Below are 6,572 nucleotides of genomic sequence, written 5' to 3'. Positions count from 1 at the left end.
TTCAGACTGCTTAGAAGTAACCCAGGGTGAGTATGTTTATCTCAGGGTGACAATTGGATTTTTTAAATGGAACTGTGCTTTTGGTCTCTCTTACGTGGCAGGATGTTATACGAACAGAGCCATAGGATTTCAGTGAGTGCTGTTCGCACGTTCGGCCAGCTAGATTGTTCTTGAGTGGCTCCAACACAGACCACTTGGGTACAAAGGGTCAAACACAGTCCAAACAAATGCTTGACAATAATAGGTACAAAGGGCCTCGTGTCCTTGGTGAATGATTAATCATAAGCTATCATAAACAAAAGTGTTCTATACATTTGATAAACAGGTTTGTAAAAGAGTACAGGAAATACAGAAGAAAGTCACAGCCTTCAAAATTCAGTGCCAGCCATAGGTAGCTGGGCGATATCTGGGGGCATTAATCTTTTTGAGGATTCTCATTAACACTTTGAGTCAGGCTAGGGTGACTACGTCTGCGGCCCCAAGTGGGTAACATAAATGCGTCCGTAATTAACATGCACCCTGAGCATTTTCACGTAATTCTTTCTTTCTGTTCTCCATTCAGCAGATTATTTTATGCATATTCACTCCCAGAAGCCGCTGTAAGGGGACATCACTTTTTTGCGCCTATATATTTCATCTGCTTGTGAGAATCAGGGAGCAATTAGCCATGACCACCACCAAGACGAAAAGGCTGCTAAACCCTTCTCACAAAAATAAAAGGGAAACACTGCCACGTATTGAGAATAGTCGAAGGATAAAATGAGACTGTAAAAAAAAAAAGAAAAAAGGGAAAAGATGGATGTTTTTTTGCAGATGTGTGGAATGTATAGAGCCAAACACATGTGGCCCTCCCAAGTGGCCTGCTTGGAAGATTGCACAAATCTTTTCCAACTTCCCAATAACTTTGCTGTAGCTCAGAACACTTCTGAAGTTTACCCGCTAGAGCTTATACTGAGGCTCACTTTGTAAGTCACGTAAGAAAACGGTTTGCTCCCTCAGCGAGAGGGTCAACCTCGGTAGGGGCAGAGTTATGAACACCTTTCTTGGTCCAGAGGAGTGGGAAGTGAGCCCACTGTACTGGCAAAGAAATGATTGCAGAAGGAAATCACAGGCCAACCAGGAGCTGGGCAGGCCTCAGGGACTAACGGAAATTATAGCGAAAATGCGAAAGGAATGGGGTCTGGTGATGATCCTGCTTTTGGGCGACTGGTCAGTCCGTCCAATGGAAACGCTTGAGAAATGGCTCCGAGCCTCCTCAGTCCCTGGGGGAAGAGAGGACAGGAGCACCTGTCAGCTCCTTCTCCTGCCACACTTCCCTCTCCCCCAACACCACGGCTCATGCCTCACGCTTGTATGGACAATAAAACCAAACAACGCAAACAACACAACACATTAATTCCAGAACCTTTTGGTCGTGAAGGGCAGCATGGCTGGTTGACCCACAGAAAGCAAAGGGAAGGCAGAAAATATAGCCCCAAATGTCCTCTACATTCTTTCTTTTGTATGTCACAACCATTTAAAAAAAATTCTAGAACCTTTATTCTCTTCCTTCTCCTCTCAAGAAGACAGGTCTGTAGGATCCATAAACGGAGTTTCTCATGGATTCATGTTGTCTATACTTTATGTCATGGCCCCTCCTGTAGGCAAGAGCCCTGAGTGAGTATGTCCCCCCCGGTCTGTCCCAGGATGCTCCACTCCTGCACTGGCCTCCTTCCGTGTCCCCAGTCTCTGGGAGTCCCTACTAGTGATGGTGCTTGGTTCTCTTCTGCACTCTAGGGCAGGGTCATGGAGACCATAGCCCAAGGATATTACACATTCTATGATTTTATTACCATTTTTTATCAAATTCACTTTATACTATTCCTTTAAGAGGGCCTCCAATCCTCTGGAATTCTGTTGGAGAGAAATCTCAACTCCCCAAAGTGGTATAAGGATTAAAGGAGGTAATGCGTGGAACTTGTATGTGCGGGGCTGGGGCACGGTGGGAACTCATTTGATGAATTATTTGTCCTTCAGAAAGCTCCGGCAAGCATCGAGCGGTGGACCTCACTGATCAGAAGTTTGTCCCTATAACTTCTACCCACTGATTCCAGATGTATTGCGGCAACCACATGAAACCAGGATGACCCTTGAACATCTCTCCGTGTCTACTTTTATCCATGCCCAACAGCCTTATTTTCGATGGTTTTTCCTAAGAGGTGAGTGTCCTTCTCCTCTTATGTTCCAGTTTCTTTTTACGTGCCAGACGAGTATTTTGAAATGACCTTTCTGCTGGATATGCTAGAGTACACGTTCGTCAAATCATCAAGCTGTAAGCCTTAAATATATACAGCTTTCCGACTGTCAACTCTATCTCAATAAGGCTGGGAAATAATTTTTACATCCTTCTCCTACGGTGACACTGTTTTATAATTTATTTTTTATAAATGCTTGCTTCCCTTTCTTAAACGTTCTCGAGCTAAACTTTATCCTAATTGGTGTTGGCGATAGGAGCAAATCTGTATTGAACTCTTGTTGCTGGCCACACGCTGTCACGTAGCCTGTTTCCCTCCCATCAGTCTCTAAGGTAGCACACTTAGCACCAGCAGTTTGCAAACGAAAACCACAATCAAGTCCCCCCGCAGGCACGTCCGAAATCCCCCCAAGGTCACCAGGAAGGAGAAGGATAAAGCCAGATTCAAACCCAGATTCAGACCCAGACCTGCCAGAGCCCATACTCCCTTCTGCATTCCTCTCTGTCTTTCTGGCTCTCCTTTTGATTCTGAATATGGCTGCAAGGTCCTTTGTGTTGCCTGTTTACACTCTGTGAGTCTAGCTCGTTGGAACTTCAGCCTCGTGGCAGTACTTTTGGAGCCCCACCTCTCTCTGCTATCCTTATCTTTGGTTAGATGCCCATCTTTTAAAATTATGTCCGGGAACTTCGAAGCACCCGCGCCTGTAGATTATCTCTCTGACCACACCAGTCAGTCAAACCTCCTGTTGTCAGGTATGTTCCCTTTTCTTCATCTGAATTGGGATTCCCTTTCGAGGGATCTCCTTACCTTTCCTCAGAAAGTTTGAATTGCCTTGTTGATGCCATGGTTGTATGTGTGACTTTGGAAAGCCTTTGCTCTTTGTCTCTGTCCCCCAGCGTACCTGTTTCTTCCCCTTTTTCCATTAGTAGTCAACATCAAAGCCTTTTCCATTTCAAGCTCCCAGGTCTTATGGTCTCTGTCACAGCTGCTCAGATCTGCTGTTGTGTTGCAAAAGCAGCCAGAAGCAACGTGTAAATGAATGGGCAAGCCGTGTTCCGATAAAACTTTATTCATAAAAGTGTTCGGCGTGCAGGATTTGCCGGTAGGCTAGAGTTGGACCCCCCTGCCTTAGACTATAAAATTTCCGTTGGAAAATCAAAGCTTTGATCTAATATGAAACCATTGTGGATTTATGATTAAGTTCACCGTAAAAACCAAACTCCTTTCCCATTAAAATAGCTCCTTTCCTAGATTTCCCTATTTCTGGCAACGACAGCCACATTTTCCTACTCACACACATTTAAAAATGTAGAGCTGAATATTTGATTTCTCCTTTCTGTTCACTGCCGTATATCCCACATCTGTGTGTTTCCATTCTCCTAGCTGCTGGGACTTTATCACTTCGCATCTGTATTTGTACTCTTGGCTTCGAACCAATAGACCTGCCTTCAGTTTTTCTCCCCAACTCGTCCTTACCATGGCTTTTGGATAATTATTTTGAAAATATTGTTTTTAACAATTCTTTACTCTTCAGCCTTGAAAACCTACCAGACTCTGACCTCAGTCTGCCTTTCTCCTTCTCTTACTCTGCACAGGCACACTAATGCTGCTGCTTGCTTTCTCATTCAATGCTCTGTTGAGGTGGGGCTGACATTTAAAAAAGCTATGTTTATGTAATGTATAGAACTCTGAGCAAAACCATTGTCACCGTGTCACCACCAGGGCCATAGACAGATACATCATCTCCCAAATTTCCCTTCTGTCTCCGTTAGTATTCTTATCATCATCATCGTCAGTGTGTGTGTGTGTGTGTGTGTGTGTGTGTGTGTGTGTGCGTGTGCATCTAGTAAGAATGCTTAAAATAACAACTACCCTCTTAGCAAATTTTAAGTATACAGAACAGTATTGTGAACCACAGGCACCATGCTGGACAGTAGCTCGCCAGAGCTTTTTATCTTGCAGAACTGAAGCTTCGTACCTTTGACCCTCACCTGCCCATTTCCCCCGCCCCCAGCCCTTGTCAACCACCTTTCTGTTCTCTGCTTCTCTGAGTTTGATTGCATAAAATTTGTCTTTTATTTTTGTGTGTGTGTTTTTGTTTTAGAGACAGAGCATGAACAGGGGAGAGAGGCAGAGGGGGAGAGAGAGAATCTGAAGCAGGCTCGACGCCTAGTGCCCAGACCAACACGGGGCTCAGTCTCCGGACCCGGGGATCGTGACCTGAGCCAAAACCAAGAGTCGGATGCTCAACCAACTGAGCCACCCAGGTGCCCTGAGTTTGATTATTTTAGATTCAACCTGTAAGTGAGCTCACGTGCTATTGGCCTTTCTGTGTCTGGCTTATTTCACTCAGCCGACTGTTCTCCACGTCCCTCTCTGTTGTTGCAAATGGTAGGATTTCTTTTTAACCAATGGCTGAGTAACATTCCATTGAGTGTGCACACCACAGTTTTTAATCCATTCCTCCGTGGATGGACACTTAGGTAATTCCCACGTCTTGGCCCTGGTGGATAACGTGGCGGCAAACTTAAGTGCAGACGTTTCAAGATCGGGATTTCACCACAAAATAAAAAGACAACATACAATCGGGGAAAATATTTGCAATGCATATATCTGGTGAGGGTTTGATATACAAATTATAAAAGGACCTCACACAACTCAGTAGCAGGGGAACAAATGCTATTTTCCTCTGCTAGGGAGCCTGCCTTGCTACATTCTCCTGCCCCTGTTCTTTCACCCACTCTATTTCCTCTGTTCAGAATACTGTTTTATCTGGGAAACACCCATCCACATTGTCTCCGCTTTCAAAAGGAGAGCTCGGCTCTTACCTTTTCCATGACGCCTTCTTTGTCTCCTCTATCCCATAACGCTGTCTCCAGCGTTCCTTGTAAGGCAGGCTGTCTCTAAGGATCATCTGTCGCCTAGTCATACCCTGCTTTGCGTCGTTTTCTACTGTTTTGGAAGAGTTTGCTTTCTCTTTCTAATTAAAGCCCCATTTGCGAAGGTCAGCGGTGTGTCCGACCATGCCGGATGTCGTATTGACGGGGGAGTCACTCGACATCTTTGTTGAATATATGAATGAATAGATGAATGAATGAATGGATGGATGCATGAATGAATGAATACTGATATTCTTTCCTGCCCCCAGTCTCCTGTCTTATCTCTTATCAGCTATTGGATTTCAATGTGAGGTAGCTTGAGAAAAGAAAGTTAAACGAATTAATCCTTATAGGCCATCCTCAATTTTCAAATTAGCTGTGTTTTAGATGTTCATTTGTCAACAGAGAGCCAAAATTCAAAGGACTTTATCATAGAGACGCTATTCAAACCAGAGGTTATAATAGGATCCCAGATTGCTACATCCAAGGCCATTGTTTTGTAAGTGGTTTGAAATCCAGGCAGATGAAAAGGCACACATAACAAAACAGTGCTGTGCAAGGCCCCTGATTAAAACAAAAACGAATTAGAGTATTTCCCTCTCTATATTGGGGGGGGGGATGGGGTTGGAGGAGGAATAATCATGCTTAGGATAAAGCAGATTTTATTATAGGAAAATAAAATGATAGGCAATTTCATGGATTTGCTAAAGGGGGCCTTTATGTTGCTTTAAAGATACTAGATGTTGATAAAAAAAAAAAGTGTTTTTCCCCCAAATATACAATTTCCTTCGAAATTAATGGCTTTCATTTTCTTTTAGACGTAGGATTATCGTCGCCACGGCTTTTATGTGTATCAGCTTTAACTGAAATCTTTTTGTTCTGGATCAGAAACAGAATGAAAATGTTCATGAAGCATAGAATGCATAAGCGAACGCCGTCTGCTTCTTACTGCCTGTAGAACATTTTTAATGTAAAATATTTTGAAAAAAATAAAAGAAGAGAAACGTTTCCTATCATGGGAAAAGATACCGAACTTGAATTTCAGCGCCCATAAACCAAGTTTTATCAGAACACGACCAGGATCACGTGTTAACAGACCGGCTGCGGCTGCCTTTCCCACTACGATGCCAGAGTTGAGGAGTCAGACAGGGACCCGTATGGCCCTTTTTACAGAAATGTTTGTGGACCCCTGCTGTGTGGCCATGGGGTTGGTGAACAAGGAGACTTTCATAAATACAATGTGGAGAGAAAAGAGCTAGCCTCCAGAGTGCTTGCCTGTAACCCACGCAAAATCAATCTACGGGAGAGGAGTCTGAAGGCAGTGACCTCCGTGGGGGGGGGGGGGGATGGTGAACGGGTTTCCTGAACTAGAGGGCATTTTCTGGGTGCTGGAAGGATCTGCTTCTTGATGTAGGCTCTGGATACACGGATGGGTTCCCCAAAATTCACTGGACACTTA

At 44.2% G+C, this 6,572-nt stretch overlaps 1 long non-coding RNA gene across 1 annotated transcript; it reads left to right on the top strand.

The window, feature by feature from the left end:
* The first annotated feature begins 795 nt into the window (after window positions 1–795).
* LOC123596372 lies at window positions 796–4,383 on the top strand. The gene is made up of 3 exons (XR_006711671.1): window positions 796–1,656; window positions 2,017–2,198; window positions 4,339–4,383. It is a non-coding gene; the product is annotated as an uncharacterized LOC123596372 (long non-coding RNA).
* Window positions 4,384–6,572: the final 2,189 nt, after the last annotated feature.

This window comes from Leopardus geoffroyi, chromosome A1 (genome assembly GCF_018350155.1).
Source record: "Leopardus geoffroyi isolate Oge1 chromosome A1, O.geoffroyi_Oge1_pat1.0, whole genome shotgun sequence".
NCBI lineage: Eukaryota > Metazoa > Chordata > Mammalia > Carnivora > Felidae > Leopardus > Leopardus geoffroyi.
This window is presented reverse-complemented; position numbering and strand designations above follow the sequence as displayed.